At 39.9% G+C, this 21,199-nt stretch overlaps 1 protein-coding gene across 8 annotated transcripts in view; it reads right to left on the reverse strand.

The window, feature by feature from the left end:
* LOC119648144 (ral guanine nucleotide dissociation stimulator-like 1) overlaps nt 1-21,199 on the reverse strand; it is a 132,256-nt gene that overhangs the window by 20,189 nt on the left and 90,868 nt on the right. The window lies entirely within an intron of this gene.

A 21,199-nucleotide genomic window follows, 5' to 3' on the forward strand; every position in this document is an offset into this window, starting at 1 on the left:
TTCAAATTTCGAAATCCGAGCAGTGAAGCGCTGTCTTCGTCAACAGAACGTGCCCAGTGCTTTCGAGGTTTTCCTAGGGGTCTTCGGCCTTCTGCCCTCCTTTGGAATACACTTTTAGGTATCCGAGTGTCATCCATACGCTGGGCGTGAGCAGCCCATTGCAACTTCCGAAGCTTCATTAATCTGGAAAGTTCAGGGCCGTCAAGTATTTGGTACAACTTCTGGTTGTATCTGATTCGCCATTGATCGTTTACTCCTCCTTCTACTATTCTGCTTAGGGTCCCGAAGGTATTGACCAGTTTTTCGAAACTTTTTATTAGGGTTCATGTTTCACATCCGTAGCGTAGCACAGGTTTTTACTTTCCTGTGTATACCGCTAGCTTTTAAAATCCACAGGACCGAGTAAAAGGCTCTGTTTGCGAGTTCAATTCGGCGTTTAATTTCGTCAACTTCATTTCCATCTTCCATCTTCCATCTGCTGTACACGTAAGTATATAAATTTGTCTACGTTTTCCAAGTTGCACTCGTCAATCGGTTTTGTCTGGTGGGCGCCATTTTTCTCGTTTGGCTCATAATCCTCATCTTATTTCCGTTAATTCGTATACAAACTTCGTTTGATGTTTTGTCGAGGTTTATACAAAACTCCTTGCTGATTTGAAAACTCGCGGCATGATGTTTATAGCGTAATTTTTGTACCAGCCCATCTTCTTGCTTTAATTCGACGTTTGTTTCAAACACATATGTCAGGCTATTATTGACTCTGATCTTCGCTCTTGCGTGGGACATTGTCATCCCGGTAGAATCTACCAGTTTTCCTAGAATTCCCAAGGATTTCTTCATACAGTACATTTTGCTCAATACTGTTGTATATTTGCTTGGAAGCAACGAATATTTGATCGACGTCGATGGCTGTTTGTCCGTAAATAACTGGTCCATTACCGATCTCCCATTCCGAAAACCTCACCAATTGTTCACCAATTGTCTTGTCGGTGTACAGGCGAATTCTTTTCTCTAGTATTTTTGTGAAGATTTTATAGGACGTACAAAGTAATAAGATGTCTCTGCAATTGTGGCATGTCAACTTGTGACCTTTTTTGTGAATAGGGCATATCATACTTTTTGACCGTTCTTGCGAAATCGAAATGTAGAACCAACATTTAGAGGGCCAAATTATGAATAGCTTCAATGGTCCATGGGCCGCCTGATTTAATGAGCTCAACGGGGTTGTTATCAATATCTGGTGCCTTGCTCATTTTTTCACATTTGATGGTTGACACTATTTCTTCCAATATTGCTGGTTAAAAGTTCATACTATGCTCCAGGATAACTCGCATAGGTTTTGGTGATTGAGTTGTATGCGAGGCGTTGAGGAGTTCCTTGAAATAACACGCCCATCTCCCATGTGTTTCACTTTCGCTCCCAATGATTCTCCTGTTTTTGCTTTCACAAAGGGTGGTTTTGGATTGATATCCACGTCTCAGATTTTTCAATAAAATGCAGGCTTGTTATTGCTCGCAATGTTGTCTTAAATTTTCTTTAAATCCTCATCAAAATGTTCCGATTCTTTTTCCTTAATATTTTATTAACTGGTCATCGGAGATTTTTGTCATTTTTCCTTTTCGTCCTTCGCTCTATATGTTGTTTGTATGCCTCGTTTTCTTGTAAAGTGCTTGCTAGTGTTCATCACCAAACCAGTAACTTCTCTGCCGCCGGTTCCAGTGTTGCTTTGATAGCGCGTTTTAGGTCACATCACCAAAAATGCATCAAAATCAAAAACAGACTAGGGAAGGGTGGAGAAAAATCGATAATTACTCTTCCTCAATTTGTTTTCGATTTGTATGCGATTTTTTTTCAGACAAAATCGGATTTTGTCTGAAACATATACATATTTGCCTGATGCAGACATCTGTCAGTCTGGTGTCTTTCTGATGTCTGAAGCAGGCACAGGCATTTGTCTGACACAAGTACAGATGTTTATCTGACACAGAGGCTTGAAGCAGTCACTTACACGAGACAGACATTCGTCTGGTACGGAAACAGACATTTAACTGTCTGTTGTTTGAGACACCTGGAGACATTTGCCTACGCCACATATAAGTTAATAATAGTGTTTTCAATATGCACACCTCACATATACACTAGGCAAAACTTTGTCGTGTCGTTCCCAGTGGGTGTTGGCCAATCTGCGTCAATCTGTCCACTGGATGTTACCAAAAGTGTCATATCGTGTCGTTCCCAGTGGGCGCGTTTCTTAAAGGTTAGACTTTATTTGTATGTCGGAAACTATAAAGGGCACCTAATTAGGGTGTAAAAGAAGAATACATTTCTTCACGGCATGCTGCAATGACTAGTGATTAAAAACTCCTAGGCACAACTATTGACCTCATTTCATCCTTACGGTTAAAAAAAAATTGGTTCATATTGCCACCTTGGTTGCTTGAATTATAGTTATCGGAGGGAACCAATTTAGTATACTTTCTGCCAAAATAGGGCAAGTTTTTTATAGACCTTTTAGATATCTTTCTCTCATAACTACCAAATATGGGCACGATCAGTTTGCCTTAATTCGTTCGTTCGCTCCAATATGCACGAGTTTTCTCTAGAAACAGAATCGTATCGGCTTATTTTAAATCATAGTGGATAATGATGCATCACGCGCTTATCTTAGACAGAAAAATTATTAAATTTGTGGGAAAACACTTTGTGAATTTTACAGGATGATGATGCGCCATCACATAGCAGCAATTCGGACAGAATTCGGACCCTGGGCCGGGATGAAAGTTTTCGAGGTCTGGGGTGAACATTTCTGCATAAATATTGTCCTTGGTTAGAACAAAAACGCTGGCATATGTATTATAGGGGAATGACAGTGTAACTAGACTGGATAGGCTCAATAGTTTGACAAATTACTGACATGACCTAAGAACAATCCTCGTTACTTTTACAAACGAATCTTAAGAGGTTGTTCTTTCATCATTCGGACAGCTGTTGGCTTGCCAAGCTTCTAACCACAAAACCCTGGACTGCAAGATGTGGTGTGCAGGCAAAACAATGCATTAGTGCATGCTTCGTCGAGTAGGAAAAAGTGGTTTTTAAACTACAATATTATTGTCCTGAATTTGACTTAGCCCCATAGAAGGGTTTCAGGTATTGTCGCTGCGTATTTTGACCATGAACATGAAGTCAACTATGCTCACGAGTAAGAAACTGCTATTCAGAAGGTATGAAATCGCGTCCCCTTAAAGAAGGTCATGAAATTGGCAAATTTGCTTCCCACAAGAATTCATGACTGATCAAGAGTGGTGCTTGTTTTGCAGTAGAAAAAAAGGGCTAAGTCAACGGTATTTTCGCCCAAAATATGAACAGTGACCCATAAACCCCAATGTAATTCGATGTTAATATTTTGAAAACTCTTGACCCAGGAGAAAGATGTCGATCCAATCTTCTCTGTGAAGAGAAAAACTAAAGTGAGATTTTTCAATGAGGGGTTAAAACTATTGAGAGGGTTGCCTTCTTCAACACTGAAACCAAAAGATAGTCTCAAAAGTACACTTTTCTATCTTACAACAAAAAATCAGAACCACAATTTCAGCGTTTCTAAGAGGTATCATTCGAATTTATTCCAAGTTTTTCATTTATTATCATCCCGGTCCCGGGGAGACAGTTTTGAGCAACAGTAGTGGTCACTTTACATGTACTGCTCCCATATAGTAACATAAAGAGAACACTTGCTGTTGGTTGGTGGTGTTGAGATAGTTGTTCAAATTTTTGGCAAAACAGCGAAGTTAGACTTAATGCTGTTAATGTGTCGAATGATATCAAATCATGCAAATTGTTTGGCGCCTTAGCTGTTCTGCTCCTCGCCACACTTGGCTTGGTTTTGTCGGTATTTTTCTTCACTCCGACTCTGCTTGTCTCTTCCAATTTCAGAGCCATTTTGTCACAGCCCAAGACTCGGTGAGAAGAGAACAAGCAGATACGAAAGGCTATTTGGCTCCTCTACGTCCCCCAGCCAAAACAGTATGAAGATCATTACAGATGACGAGAAGAAATGGCATCGGGGAGAAAATGAAACTCTGGCGGACTCCGATTTGGACTTGAAGTTTCTCAAAAAATTTACCTCGCTGAAGCGCGTGGCGTTTTGTAACATCATATGCTAATCGCTCTGATAATAGCTATCATTTTCAACGGAATGTTCCTCTTGTGTAGCTGGTACACACTGCCCAAAGATTAAAGCCAGATGGAGCAGTGATCTAAACTCCGCACATTGGTTCACAATAATCTGTCAATGTCGGTACAGGAGGATCTAAAACGGAAAGCAATGCCCTCTCTGTCGATCAAGCTTCTAAGAAGTTCCTCGAATGAGTGGAAGTAACAACTCTGCAGACACTGCAAGCGCTGCACGGAAATGTTTCGCAGGGAGACCGTTAAGACCGGTGACTTGACTTCATTTAAGTGCAATGAAAGTAAAGATAATTTCGCTTGTGTTTGGAGGAGCAGACCGTATCCGCCGACTTCAATGACTTTTCATATCATCCACAAAAGGTGGATCTTCACCGAATGTTATACGGTTGAGAATTGCAGACCAATGCTCTTTTCACCCTTTCAGCTACTCATTATCGTTGTCGAGAAATTTATTGTTAACGTCCCTGACAGACAGAAAGGCTTACAATCACCCGCAAGCTCGTTTGTGATACGTTATTCCGTAGCGAAATGATTGCTGTTAGCAACAGTTTCTGCTTCACTCACCAAGCCATTGATGGAATTTCTTTTGTCACGGCGTACACTACGTTGCACTTTTCACATTTTTCTACCACAATAGAGCTCTACCACGTCGCGCTTACCCTCGCTCGCAGTGATCACCAGAGCTCTCGCCATTTCCGCAGTCAGTCAGGTTTTGTAACGCTCTCTTTGGTTGTGGCTGGTAGCTTCTTCAACATCAGAGATAAAAGCACATGCGCCATTGAATCTGCTGGGTCCGCTTAAATGACCCGTCAAATGTTTATACTTTTGGTAGCTTCCGGGGTGTCAGTAATATTGACTTTATATTTGTAGATGTTACAGCAAAGTTGTTTGTCTAGTCATGGAAATTGTTGGATAGGTAGCCATCATACTCCTATTAAGGTCATGCTGGTCAAAAGAGTTGTGAATGTTAGTGTTAATCAACCACTCAAGTCGATTCGTTGGAATATATCCTGTGGTGTAACTATGCAGAATATATTACCCGGATAAGGGAGTTAGCCGACCATTTTCCCTTCTCTGATTATATGCTTCTGTCAATAGATGAAAAAGTTGAGTTGTTGAATAAGCGCATGTATATTGTCAATAATAACACGCTGAGGAATTCCGAATGAATGGCCCTTAACCATGTCACGTGGTGGACGAATGCTCTTCGCAGTAGTTGCAAGGAAATTCTTCGCCTGACAAAGAAATTCTAAAGCGTCCCCTTGTTGATATTGACCAAGTTAGACACACTTACAGGCGAAGTATATGGTGTTATAAATAGATGTTGAGGCAATCGAAGGAAGAAGACTCGGGGCGTTTCGTAATCGTGATAGTGTTGGTGCCCTGCTAAATGAAATGTTTCCGAGATCCGAGCTTACAGTGTCTCCTGGCGATCGCGCTGATTCTTTGCAATGTCGGAAGAAATCTGACTGGGATAGGATGACTGGCGGGCCATCCCATCTCATGTACAGTTTCTATATGAATGAGTTTACAGGAGGGGGAGTTCCTCCATTCTGGAAGACTGCCAGAATTGTTGTGTCTTGAAGTCACCATAAAAAGATAAGAGTAATCCTCGCTCGTACAGTACCGCATCTTTTCTCACGGTCCTGAAGAGGATTATGGTCCAGCGACTGGGAATGAAAACACCAATCTAGCGTCAGAATGGCAGTACAGCTTCCGAACTGGTAAGTCCGACAATGACGTTTTAATGCAAGAGAAAAACGTTGTTGTTCGTTGACAAATACTTCCTTGGAATCTTTGTAGATTTCAAAGACGAATTTAACTACCTAAGTTGGTTATCTGTGTTGCCGAAACCTTATGAGTGTGGCTATCAGGAGCTACCCCTGTGGAAGAGCTACATCAATGGTAGGAAAGCATTTATCCAAGGTGTCAACGAGCGTGTGTGGGTTTATGTGAAGGGCGGCTGCCCAAAGGTATTAACTATGGATCCATTTATATGGAACCTGATTATGGCTGAATTGTTGGGTGAGTTTAGTTCGGTGATTGAATGCGTTGCTTTCGCGGATAATCTCCTCATTTTTGTTGAGGATCAGGCGCTTGAGATTGAGCAGCGGGGTACTGAGTACATGCGCATCGTTGATCCGTGACATCTTAAAGTCGGTGTTGTTGAGGAGTGTGCCTACATTCCAGAAACCAATCATAAACCCTTTTTGGATAGCCAAAGGTGTTAGCCGCGATGTTCATGTTCGAAGGGTTCCTGACTTTTCGGTAGCAATAGAATTTCGAAACATGCAGAAGAAACAAACGAACAAAGAAAAAGAGTCTTACGTAACCCTAAAATAATTTTTGTTCGATCAATTGCTGAATTAGTTTACCTAAAGGAAGAGGAAATAAAGTTGAGTTTTTATAACATATGATTTTCAATATTTGCAGCCGCTACGACAGAATACGGACAATCGGCACCAAATAAAAAATAGCCTTTCCTCAAGGACCATTTTTCAAAACTCAGTCTTTCTGAAATCAGAGACTTCCATACAATATGGAATATGTCAGTACACATTTATATATGGTATTCCTTTTTCTTGTCACTTGTGCTTACACATAATCTGCCCGGCAAAAAATAAATTATACTCTTTTCGCTGGCATTCACCATTTGTTCAATCAATCATTTAGGCACAATGGGAAGAATCAATCATCCTTTGAATTGATCTAATAGACCATTATCGAAAACTTTATTTTGAAATGGATGGAAACAATGGAGAAAGGTATCAGATTTCTAAAATAAAATTCTTTGTTTTAATTTTGTATATAGCATAAATGAATGTAATAAAAGCACATTATTCACACTTCTAATATCTCAAAACCAGGCATCTGACGTCTAAAAGATGAAAGAATTTTTAAGAAAACAGAGCTGATCTCAGGATCTTTTTACCGAAGAAAAAATCTATTTTTTTATTTCTTCTACTTTGAATATATTTTCTGGCAGGGTCTCATTATCATGCACAATGGAAATAGAAAATAATTTAAGAAAATTGCACGAATATTGAGAAATACGTAGGCCCGGGAATAATGCAAAAATATTTAGAAACTTATCTGCACTACTGTTCCTCTCTAGTGTTTACAAATACGAGTTTTTTTCGAATACTATTCAGAAATGCTGATGTAAATATTTGAGAGATAAACGAAGGTGATTATCATAATTTCTGTTGTTTATGGAAGTATCTGCATAAAAAAATCGCAGTCAAATATTGTATTTGCATATTAAAGTGAGAGACATAGGCTTTGTTTGATGGATGCACAGGAAATGTATATCATTTGGTGAATTATTTGAAAGTTGCCTGTCGCCATTGTGGCGTTGGTTGACTAAGATGCAACAAATGGGGACGAAATTCCACGTTTCGTTCTTATATAAGAGACGGCTTCATTAAAACATCATCAAACTTGACGACAGATAAATACTAACAGCACGAATAATGGCGTTTTTCTGTTTTCCTCAGTCACATCGGTCGGAATCTATCAATTATCTAATTAAAAGACCACTGAACTTTGCTAGTTCATTAGAGGCATCCTCTATTGCTGTAATACTGTGTACTTTCTAACCGAGACGGGCATCTTAAATAAACAATATCTAAAATTGCGAAAGAATACAATTCACGAGTATCTTCACAATCGGCTTTGCGATTACGTTGTTTGATAATAAAAGATTTTTGTTTTCCAAAGAAAAATAGTAGTTGGAAGCGAAGAATGCCATAATATGTCAATTACCGGCCAAAGGGGAAGTCCGAAAGCTCAAGAAGTGAATTAAATAATAAGTCATTCTGCATAATACGCCTTGAGCACTGGCACAGAGATTCAACCGAAGAATGGGCATAGTAGTTGACATTGTCGCATGGCTGAACCCACTAATGAAGTTTGTCGTTCTGTAGAGATTTCAAAATATTATTCTGAGTTGATCATCTTACAAATGGAAAAATATAATGAATACCTTCGAGGGGAAGTTACCAGGAGGTAGACTTCTTGAGTGTCTGTTTATTTTTAGGTTCTTCTGGCTTTTTATTCAGTGATTTAGTGTTGAAGGAAGCGCTCATTAAAAAGGTTCAGAAATGAAATTATACAATGGGTTTGAAAGTAAAAGAGCGTTACGAAAATTCCACCAGCATTCCTAAGTTCTTTAATGTCTCACTTGCATTTTAATTTTTTTTTCAATTTAGCGTGAATTTTAATTACGAATCCTTTCAGGCAACTTCTCTATAGCTTTTTATTTGAAAACCAAAATCTGCTGAGTTCTCCACTGAATGCTTCCTTTTATGGGAAAAAATTATTCTTTTTTTATCCAAAGTAACGTGATTCCGGAATCGATTGCTCATCCGAATTCAGGATATCCGCGATAGACAGTAGCCGACGATGGTAGTACGCCGGGTACCAGGCAACACCCTTGTCCTGGAACCAAAAGCAAAAAGAGCGAGGTCTTTTACGAACTAGCGATTTTCAACCATAGTTCCCTGTTGCCGACGAAATTGGTCTCCCCTGGGGAATGAGGATTGACAAGAGTGTCGCTGCCTGAAACCAAGGAAGAAGGGGAGTCCTGCTCAAAAGTCAGTAACAGCCGATCTATATTTTGAACAAGATTGCGAAAAATAACGAGGCCGATACTATCGTCGGGTGGGGCGAAAAAGACCTCGTTAAATATTACGAGATTGTTAATGAAAATTATATTAAACGGTAAAATCTTACTGTCAAATGCATTCGATTTCATGACGAAGTCAAGAAGAAAATCAAAGGAAGCAGAGTTTGTAAGAGAGAAGAGTTCGCAAGGTAGTAGAGTTTGCAAGGAAGTGCAGTTTGCAGGGGAGGAGAGTTTACAAGGGCTCGGACGCAAAGCAACGTTTAGATGGCGCTGGCGATTCTATTAGCAGCAAACTGGCGGCGGAGGTAGTCCATACCTTTGAAGTCAGGCTGTCGGAGCCGGTCATTATGCTAGACAGTATCGGGAAACTGGGGTGATATATCGTCTGCTTTGACTTCTCCTAGGCAGTGTGAGGGCCAGTTCTCGAGGAATTTTCTCAGTGCGTCCCTAACATTCACGACGCCTGGAAGGGTACGCAGCTCAAGATTAGTCTATACGACGTGACCTACTGCTCGCATATGGTTGACGAAGCCCCGAAGTATTTTCCATTGTTAGCCACTACTTTCCCCGTTGTTGTGGCAATTTATGAATTCTGTTGTGGAAGAAACTTTCATTTTTTGAAGTCAAAAATGAAGCGAGCTAATTTTTGATTTCCTTTTCTGAAATGAAACCTATTCTAGTCAAAGCGTTTTGCATAGATCGAAACAAATGGTTGCCGATGGGGGTGAGGTCTGGTTGGAGCCAAATGAGATTCCCGCATGAAATTGAATATTTTCGATATTTTCAACATAATAAACAAGTCGCGCACTTTACAATTTACGTCGAAACTAATATCAGATTGGGAAAGTACTAACCGAGACCTTTCATTTGATACTCCACACAACTATATACGGTGAAAAAAAATTAAAATACCCCTTTTGCATGTATGGGGAGCACCCCCTTTAAACTTCACCGAAATTACATGCGTGAGATTTCATAGTTCCCATCTATCCACCAAATTTCGTACGGATTGGTTTAGCCGTTTTGGAGAAAAGTGCGTGTGATAGACAGACAGAAGGTTTTGTTTTACACAAAATGAAGATGTTGTGCATAACTCAGATTTCTAAGCATTATTTAGTTGACAAATGTTGATGCTTCACGATACAACAAAAGTCATCTGTCGCCGCCAACCTATGTATAGCATCTAGAACCATCTTTTAGAAATGGGCCGAATTAAGTTGTACAAATAATACGATACGTATAAGAGCAAGCTTGTCCAATAGCTGTTCCTTTAAAGAATTCCATATCTCATGAACGGCTAAGTGGTGAGAGATGAGGAAGCCCAGAGGAAAAGAGCATATTCCGCATAATTGGAAAGTGCTTGTGGGCACTGGAAAAGGCGAACAGGGTGCAGTTGGTAATGAGAAACGCAAAGGTCAAAGTCTTTCACACCTCGAAATCGGACGATGATTGGGACACAATCAACGTCGCCAAGGAGCTGTTGGGGGAAATGAAGATCGACGATCTGACTTTCCTCTTAGAACGCATTCTGCGTTCGTTATAATAAGGGCTTATTTAAGAAGAGTGTCCGGATAGTTGAGTGGCTAGAGCACTAAATTTAAATTAATTTCTAAATTTCAGAAAACTGTCATATTGTGGAATCCGTTGGAGCCTATTTGAGGGTCTTGCGACTAACAACTATTCTTGTATGTAGAAAGTATCCCAAATAAATCAAAGGTCGAAGACCTAAGAAAATCAACCCCGAGAAAGCTCGTCACCTGTCACCGATCAGCCCGTTTAGTCAGTACCGGGCCTATGGAAAGCCTTGAAGAAGCATCTTCGACATCGTTTTGAACCATGTAATTGTAAGAATATTTAAGACAGAAAAAAATTCCTACCATAAAGATATCAAAATAGCCCCACTTTGAGGCTTTTTCAATGGAATTAGAGGGGGGGTTTTCGCTTCTTCCCATCCTCTCATCCTTTGGGATTTGGATTGAAAATCCAAAATCAATCATGATATTATCTAAAAACAACACTTTAAGGATCTTTTTCAGGGGATAACCTCACACTTTTTAAGGGCGTAACCTCACCCTTCACGATCGATTAGCATTGTCGAAAGAATTGGAACATCTGACGACTATAATTGCATTGGGGGAAAGCCAACTTGTTGATAGGCTGCGATACTAACGCGCGGCGTATGTTTTGGGGCAGTTGGGAAATCAACAACGACTTTATTGTTAGCACAAACTTATCGCTGTATAATAACAGCAGTACAAAAGCTTTCATCCTTCCCAGCTTGGGGAATTATGACCGTTTGCAGGGAGTTCTTGATATAACTCTACTAACTGACATTGGAACTGTCAGGGCAGAGAACTGGAAATTATCTGATCAGGGATACTTCTCGGAGCCCAGCTGTCGGGAATCCCAAGAGAATCGAATGGAGGAAGTTTTGTCAGATGATCAGAATTAAACTTACTGGCGCTCCTCAACAGTTCAAGCAAGCCCAGCGTTGATCGTTGATCGCATTACACCAAATAATGCTGAGCTTTGGCATCTCAGTAAAATTAGAATGTTTAGTAAAAATGACAATGACATTAACAGTACCACAAGTCACAACAAGACAGCGTTGCTTGAGGTTAGGGAAAGGGGATATTTATTATCCGACTTAGCTTTTTTTCTTTTCTTTTCCAAACTTTCCCTCGTTCGACATCTGATTAACATACTACGTCTTTTTACTACATAAGCACCAAAAATCGGATGCCGATAGGTGGGACATTCATTGGGATCCTGCTTCCTCGTTGCAGAAAGAGTACATTATGAAGACATGTCTAGTAAGTAAATTATGCCCAGCCGGAATGCTGACAATACATCCATATGTATTCCTTCATTCCGATATTGAGATCCGCACTATGTAACGGATATGAGACATGGACCCTCAGTAAGCATCTCCTCGCTTATTGAATATGTACGAAAGGCGGGTCTTTAGGAAAATTCTGGAGCAATGCGAGTAGGAGGACAAGAGTTAATGATGAGAGATGTACAAACTATTCGGAAAGCTAAAAGTGTCAACAATTATATGATTGAGAAATGACAACTGGAATCACTGCCTGCAGAAAATCATACCCCAAGATGCGATGTAATTTGACAATCAAGACGAGGACGGAAATCTTCCAACTGATTAATCCTTATTCGTGCGTAACCCTGAAAATTATATAATTTTTTATTACTGTGGTATCCAATGATGTATTCTAAGTTCTCCTTCGTAGATCAAAATTTGCTTTTTTATTTGTAGACGATAATAAGCAAAACTACCCTAAGAATAAATATTTTTCAAAGGGAGAAGAAAATAAGAAATGTAGATAATGCATCATTTATTGTAGGAAAAGTAGTCCGAAGCAACAAGCTGTATAGAGGGAAGTAACTAACGCCGCCATGGTCTCGAAATTAGGGAGTGGAAAGACCAATATGATTTCGGAATCAGGGAGTGGAAATACCGATATTATCTTAGAATCAGGGAAAAGCCCGAGAGAAAGATTCCTGCTCTGTGGGACGAAGCGGGAAAGCAACGGGATATGTGGCTATCGAAAGTTGCTCTGCAGGGTCGGTTAGATAACCGAGCCATTTAATAGTTGATTGAGGACTAAAGTATCTTGCAATCTAGTGCATCGAAGTCTATAGAAAAATTGATGTAGTTAAGATGCAATTCGTGCCGAGAATTTAGATATTTGACCACAAGCTGGTCAAATCAAGTAAATTCGCGGCAATAGACCACCACTGGTGTCACCAGACATACATTTGAGTCCATGCTGCTTTTTAGCTATGAAGTGGCCACAGTGGCAGTTGACATATTTTTAACGACTTTAGAGCTAGTGCAGCGAATTTTTGGTGGCTTGGTGCTCCGTATAAGAATAGACTTACTGACTGTGACTTGCCTATCGAACACAGACTAAGGTTGATTTTTGGAATGTGCCAAAGAGTGTTTTTTTAATTTGAGCGAGGATTTCGCCGATGTCGGTTGAAAGCTTTGGTTCTGACCTTTTGAAGGTTCTCTCCCCTGCGGCAGGATGTTGGTGCTCCAATTTTTATCTCTTTTAATCGTTTCCAATAACCGAGTAACCTAGAAGTTAAGCCGGTTTCAAGCCCATTCGACAAAGTATTTGTTTATGTTGTTTCCTTTGGTTAAACATTTCACATGTTTAAAGGAATACAAATATTCTATAATTTATCTGGCAACTTTTCAAATGCCTTATCCATTAATCAAAAACATGTTTTTTGAACTGGTTTGCATTTAAATATATTCTGAACATCTAGCGATAAATACGTAGAAGTCTGTAACCAAAATCACTGAAGCATTTTCAAGATACTTGTTGCGGAAACGGCGACGTTTTTATCCACAAGAAATTTTGTCTTTTGTCTTGTATCTTTCGGGAGAGCCAATATGAAGAAGATTTTAGTATAAAGTCTCACATATAATTGCGTCTTGAGTGGAAACATGCCGGTGTACTATAGATGCAGAAAGTACATATGTATGTATTGTATTCAATTGCTTTAAGGTAAAGGCTAGCAATTGAACTTCTTTTGGGGTCAAGCGAATATGGTTGAGTGCTTTTCAATGTAGGAGGTATGTTTATATGGACGGTTGACGGATTCTTTATCATGGATATAATTTTCTGCCACTTGGTTGCGCAAGATAGAAAATATAAATTTTTTTTCCAACAAAATTCATAATGATATGATTACCTGAGAATAACATCTACCTTTTGTACAAATCTCAAGGACACACTTGCTTGAATGATTTAATTTCATTGAAATAATTTAATATGGTTGGTTCTATGAAAAAGATTCAAGTCAATGCAAATGTTGTGCATGGAAATTATTCCTAGCCTGAGCTGCATAAATTTGAAAGTAAATGGCTACAAGAAGATAAAACTTGCCAAGTTGAAATGGTAAGAAAAATAAAAATTGGCTCATTTTGAACTACAAACATTTTTAGTGGCATATTTTTGTGGGATTTTGTTTTTTAACGAAAACACTTGGAAAAATAGAAGTCTTTACTAATGGTATTATATGAGCAGGACTTTATAGAAAAAATTCGGGCCTGGGGTGAAAATTAGGCAGCAAAACCAACCCGGGGGTAAAAATTCCTTGATTGATATTCTCCCAAGAGAAACAGTAGATCACTTCCTTGAACATTGTTTTCTGAGAAGAGAAATGGGGCTTTCTTTTCAAAAAGGAAAATTTCTACGATACATTTATTGCTGAACTGTGGAATAAGATAAGAACTTGTAAAGGGTTGACCAAATCTGACACATTTTAAATTCACTGTAAGTACAAACTAAAACAAGTCGAAAGCTCCACGTATGTAAGGTTTTGTGTATTTCTTGTGTAAGTATATTTGATCGCAGAACTGTTCCATTTGTTCGTTGCTCTACTCTACTCAGTTTAGTATGATTTTGATATTCAGTGTTTTGGGTTGCAGTAAATTCGCACGGAACATCAAACGATACTCTTTACTATACTAAACTTAAGGGGGATTTATAGTCAATTTTCCGAAAACGAGGTAATATACTATGTATTTTAATTTTAATTGAGCAGATATCGGTATGGAGGGTATTTTGAGGACTCATGAGGCTTTATAATTTTTGCAGATTTTTTGGCTGGGTAGTTGCTGAGAATAGGTCCGTGGAAGAAATAATCGTTTTATAAATGACACATCCTCGCCTTCTGTGTATGGTCTCACAGTTTACAGTTCCCGCCTTCTCACCAAATTTCGTGTCAATCGGTCTAAGAAAAGTGCGTGCGATAAGCGGACGGAAAGACAGGCAGTGAACCAATTTTAATGAGGTTTTGTGTTACATAAAATTTAAAAAAATGGGAGTCTATCGAAGCAGGGTTGTAAAAAGTAGTTTGATTTCGTTCAGTTACGATCATCACGGAGAAGTAGAGTACATCACAGCGCACGTGCATGGGTGAGATGTATTTTTAGAACAATAATTTGTACATTTTACCGATTTGCTCTTTCTGAAAAAGTATGAACGCCTTCTTGCAATAGTGTAAAATTATGAATCCAGAGTTTTATAGAAGCAACCTCCACCTCAAAACAGTTTCTGAATACTCAATAAACGGCAACAACATACAAGAATAACGAAAGTATATGAGAAGCCTTTCTGAGAAGCCTAAGGAGATTATCACACCCCGTATGGGATGATGACGTCGGCGCGGAGCGCAGAGGACTGTTCACTTTTCTCTAAAAAAGAGTTGGAACAGGCAGTCCTCTCTATGAAAAGCAAGAAGGCGCCAGGACCTGATGGTATTCCAGCAGAGGTATACAAACTGGTATTCCAACACCGGCCAGACCTACTGCTCGGCGCATTCAACGCTTGCCTGAAAGAGGGCATTTTCCCTGCTCGTTGGAAGGTGGTGAGGCTTGCGCTGATCCATAAAGGGAAAGGCGACCCCGAATTACCGTCTTCATACCGTCCACTATGTATGCTTGACACTGCTGGGAAAATGCTCGAAAATCTCATCAGAAGTAGACTCGCTGAAGCGATATGCGCTGCCGGAGATTCATCTTCCCGGCAGTTTGCTTTTAGAGCAGGGAGATCCACAATAATTGCTGTCATGCAAGTCGTGGACGCCGTTCGACGAGCAGAGCCACATAGCCGCCGAACTCGACGGGTGGTGCTCCTCGTAACGCTTGACGTCAGAAACGTCTATAATTCCGTAAGATGGAAAGACATTTTAGGCACACTAGACAACGTGCCGAACTATCTCTTACGGATATTGAGGGACTAGCTAAGGAACCGCTCCCTGCTCTAGGAAACACTAGAGGGTCAAAGGAGAATGGAGGTCACGTTGGGGGTAGCATAGGGTTCCATCCGAGGGCCGGACCTCTGGAACGCTACCTATGACAGTCTACTTTTACTTGATATGCCAGAAGAGTCGCGCCTGGTCGGCTGTGCAGATGATGTCGCAGCGCTTGTTGCTGGACGCACTGTCGAACAGGCGCAAAGCAGACTCGACATATTGATGCGACGGGTAAGCGGATGGATGACTACTCATGGTTTCAATCTTGCACTGGAAAAAAACGAAGTAGTCATCCTGACTAAAAAGAGAATTCCTTGCCTCCCAAATCAGCGGTAAAGTACCTCGGGTTGACTCTTGATTCGAAGATGAGTCTGTCCTGTCTACGGCGCAGAGGTATGGGCTGACGCTCTTAACAAAGAGATATATCGTAAACGTCTCGCGCAAGTACAGAGACGGGGGCTTTGCGGGTGGCGTCTGCGTATCGCATTGTCTTTGAACCGGCCGTGATGGTGATCGCAGGAGTGATCTCCGTTGCCGTTCTTGCTAAGGAGCGTCAAGCGTCAAGCAAGGAGCGCAAGGGAGATGAGCCAAGGAAGGTGGTTGCTCGCGAAGAACGGCAACGCACTCTAAACGAGTTGCAGCTCTCGTGGCAAAATGAAATTAGAGGCAGAAGAACTGCGCAGCTTATCGGCAACTTAGGTGCGTGGTTGAATCGGAACCATGGTGAGACTGACTATTTTCTTACCCAATTTTTAAGTGGGCATGGAAGTTACCAGTCTTACCTGCACATTGTGTGTTTTGCAATGGAGTTGTGGACGACGCCCACGACACTTTTTTTTCTTGTGGAAGGTGGAATGGGGTTCGTCAGCAGCTCTATTTAAACACAGGGGATCTCTCCCCAGACAACGTTGTCGAAGAGATGCTGAGGAATGCTGATAGGTATGTTGTCCGTGTTGTCCATTATGTACGGGTCCTTCTCGTTGCTAAGAAGATAGAACTCGACCGGTGGAGGAGCCGGATGGCAGGGGGTTCCTTGAACTGACAGTTCCCTTCCTCCTCTTCCCTTCCGTTGATTTGAAGGCTCCGTAAGGCTGGAGAGTTCGGGGACTAACCCAAAGTAATGTGACAAACGGTTCTAGGCTTGCTCTCTGACGATGGGGAGGTGTTTAGTTGGTAGTCCGACGACGTACCGAACCGAGTGTCCAACACTGTATGCGTAAATGCATTCACCTAATCTATCCCAAAAAAAGGAGATTATCAAGCCACTCTTTTAAAAGAATTGTCAGAGAAAAGAGTATAATCTAGCTCAGTTGTGGTTAATTATTGGCTAGCCAACCCTGCAGAAAAAGAAACAATGGACCATAAAATTTCATAATCCGTTTATCAGGCCGAGGCGTCAACTGGACACCTTCATAAGATACAATAAAGTTATTGCGAGATGATAACTAAAAGATGTGGAGAATTCTCTAACATTAGCTAATTGACCATCCCATAATCATGGAAGTAGATGTGAATATCAAGGGGTGGCAGCCACCATTATGAAAGATACATATATATGATAGTGTTCATAATTATTACAGAAATGGACACGCCATACATCAAAAGCGAATGCCAGTAAATCAGATGACTTAGTTCTAACAACATGTTCTGTTGGCATATGTTGTGTAGTATCACATGCGTCCTCACCATTTTCATAGCGTTATCTCGGTTGGTAATTAGAAGTAGCCCAAGCATAAGTAAAACAAACAGCTATGCCAGTTATCATCTATTAATAGATTGATTTACGCAAATAAACCCCTTTATCAAATTAAACTAATTTTGTCTCACTTTGTTTGAAATTCACTTTCACTTATTTTTAATGTCAGCAATATGGAGAGGCAGAGGAGCAAGACTGGACTTTGTTATATAATAGTATCGGCATATTCTGAGGACTGGAGAGTAGAAATGTATTGGGTCTTCAAAAAAGTTCATGACTTTTTTTAGTAAAATTGAATCGATTTTCTTGTAGTATAGGAACGTAATTTAATAAATATTATCAACGAAATTTTCCTATTTTTCTGGTAGATTATCCAGATCAATGAATCAACCATAATAAAATACGGTGGTGTTTCCAACGATTAATTATATGAAATAATAAAAAAACTTGTTGTTTGGTCCGGTCCAGCATTATGTTGATGCGGACTTAGGACCCCATCATTCTCAAAACGAATTGTTGTTTCTATTTCGTTGGCGTAGATATTTATTCTTTGAACTACTGATATTTCGGGAAACACTTGTTCCCTTCATCAGTGCTAACAAGGACTAAATAAGTATCTACACCAACGAAATAGAAACAACAAGTTTTTTATTATTTTAGATTCAAATTATTAAAAGTTTTTTATTATTTCAGATTCAAATTATTATTAGTTTATTCATCTAAATTTCCATCTTGGGTAGCTCAACTGTTCGTAGCGATTTTTCAAAGAGTTGTATTTGAATAAAAACAATAACTATAGCAATAAATTAATTAATTTTATATTTGCCCTTAATGCTCACGACCTGTTCCCGTCTTTCGATTAATTTATTGGTCCCAATCCGAAAAAATTGTCCGGTCTTGTGTTGAAGAGAGGTTTGGGTTAGTTTTGATTCCACAGGGAACGGAAAAGATGGCGCGAAATCTAAAAAATATCTGAAAGAATGGTAAAGAACCTTCCAATCGAACTTTTGGACTGCGCCCTTGACCATTTTTGCAACATCAGGTATTGGGTTGTTGTGAAGCAGCAGGTTTAACCTTGTCGCTCTGGTCTTTTCAGTTGAACTGCTTCATTTACGTGGTAAAGCTGGGCAGTTTATAGTTCCTTGCTGACTACAATGTTTCTTGTAGTTATCCCCCAATGGAATATATCCTTCTGGTACCACCAAGCGCAAATCTTTCTTCTGTGGGTGGAGGTTCTGCTTGACTCTCGGCTTGGGTGTTTTTGTTTGAGCTACACAAGAAACATTGGTTGTGTCGACGGCGGGCAGGATGCTGAGAGACAATTTGAAAGCGTCTTTCTTCCTTTTCTACATTAGGCTCGTGAAGTTTCATGTTCCCAATTTTTCGGTAAATCTCATCGAATGAAGATGGTTTTGCACTAAAAAGGCGGCAGCTCATTTTTTTCAGGATATTCACTAAACGTTTGGCAACCATTCTCTTGACTTAAGGGGATCTTCGTCGAAATTCGAAAAGAAATACCAATTCTGCCGCTTTCATTACCCAGCCTCTTCCAAAGGTTAAATTGGACCAGACCAAATGTAGCAAAAACCTTTTTTACAGATGCAAACAAAGGTACAAGATCATGTATGCGACGTAGTATCCACTTTAACGAGGCATAATTGAAAACAATATAGAGGAATTCCAGAGATAGAACGATTTTTCTCTGCGATTCGTCAGACAACTTTGGGGGAATTCGTGTTTTTGCGTTTTAGGTCGGCTTCCCATGTGACGCATTTGGGGCGAAACGAAAAAGTTGTTACGCAGAATCTAGAATAAAGCCACACTCTCATTGCGCCAAGAATGATTTCAAAACTAACCGCTCCCAAATGACAACTTTTCCGCTCCGGTGCGAACGCATTGCATACAACGTTGACTTAAGTGACAATAGTAGTTGTCTCAGAGAATTAGCAGTTAATAAAGTTGAAAAAATCCACCATTTATCTTTTAATTAAGATAAATCTGCTATAATTATAAACAAGTCAGGAAGCTGGAAGCTTCAGCTTCAAGTATAAACGATTTTTTGTCTCCCTATGTGAGGAACCATGAGCGCATGACAGTTCCATGTGTACATAGCTAAAATTCCATTTCCTTTTATTTTTTAAAAAGGCATTTATACAAATAATTTGATCTGGAAAGACTGTATTGACAATAGTCAACTTCATACGCAAATTCGAAGGCATTAACTTATAACAGATACAAACAAGTTGAGAAACCGTCTCATTAGTATCTAGCACATAATATATGCATATGCTATGTGAGAATTATTCACTTTCGCGGGCTGACATCCAAAGTCTTAAATTTGCACAGAAGCGACAAATTTGACCTATTATAATTTTGTCTTTAATATCGCGATTGCCAGCAAACTTGGAATAATCATGCTCTATGTTATAGCCTACATTATTGCATTTCGATTTGTTTCTAGGAACTTTGATTTTGCAGCCAATAACTAAAAATTATAGCAATATACTATTATTAACTTTATTTGAACAGATATCGGTATGAAGGGTATTTCGGAGCCTAGGCATCATATAGTGGCAGCCTATCAAAACAAACAAAAGCAAACACATTATTTTTATCAACGCTGCCAGTTAGTGTACGGCATTAGGATTGCTTTTCTTGTGATAAAGAGTGATGGCCATTGAGGATTTCCGGGTACAGTGAAAATAACCGCCTTTCCAGGATTTCTTTCGGTTGCATGAACCATTCTAGAAAAATGAAGAATGGCTCGTTGGGTAATCACAAATTCATACTGACTATAGACTGATAATGCCTCCAGTAGTAATCGGAACGATTGTTAGTAAAGAACCTGGGCGCTCTAAATTTCCAGTTAGCGTGAAGTGCTCTAATGCCTTCATCTGAAATAAAAGACGCTCCGTTGGCACGGAGTTTCTTTGAGCTGATTGGGGTCTACAGACAGAAAAAGTCTAGATCGCGGAGGTAGTTCAGTCGGACGCGGCAATTGTATCACTTAGGCCTCCGCTTTTCATTGCTGAAGAACTTCGCTAATTTCTGCTCCAATCGTACTTACATTGGTGTGTCAATATACAGCCTCGCAAGAGGGGGACGTATACGAAGTAGTAAGCAAGGCGCCTTTTCTAGACTTGCTTAAAAGTTTACTGACATAATGGTTTTTGGGGAGGACAAAGGGACATTGAATCTTAGATAGGCAATACGATTTCAAGGAATTATATGCCGCCCCTTAATATTAGGTGAGGCAGCTAGCTGTTTTATCGAACCGTTTATTTATTCTTTATTTTGCCTTCCAACATCATATTATCCCGCGATATTGATAGATATCCATCTTGGTGCAAGACCCAAATACAACAGGCACAAGACACACCAGAATAACATGACTCAGAACAGTGGAGGACGAGTGCAAATTTCTCCTGAAGGATGAACTGGCAACGATAGCGCGTAGGGGTCATTTAGGTATCAACGGAAATCATATGAATAACACACTTCAAAGACTGAGAAAGTCAGGCAATTGCAGCTTCCTGCTAAAAGTCTTACTAAGGACCTGTGAAAAGTCTTACTAAGGCTTTCATATCAGCCTTCTTAGCGGACAACAGCAGCAGCTTTGGGTTCTCTCGCCAAGATTTTCGTCTCCTTACATAAGTTCCGATTTCTCTATTCGGTTGACTGAATCTCTGAGACTTCGTCTCTCGACCGACCAACTGGCTTGATACAGCGTTATCATATAGTGCTTATAATGCCGATTGTCAGTCGTAGTGTAATGCTGATAATGCCCTTCCTGCTACAGACATTCTTTTGCGGCTAGTATGGAACTCTAAAATATTCTACTTTATCATGAATATGAGTGCAACATACTGGGAGTAATCAAGTTTCCGTTACAGGAACATTAA

This window comes from Hermetia illucens, chromosome 2 (genome assembly GCF_905115235.1).
Source record: "Hermetia illucens chromosome 2, iHerIll2.2.curated.20191125, whole genome shotgun sequence".
NCBI classification, from domain to species: domain Eukaryota; kingdom Metazoa; phylum Arthropoda; class Insecta; order Diptera; family Stratiomyidae; genus Hermetia; species Hermetia illucens.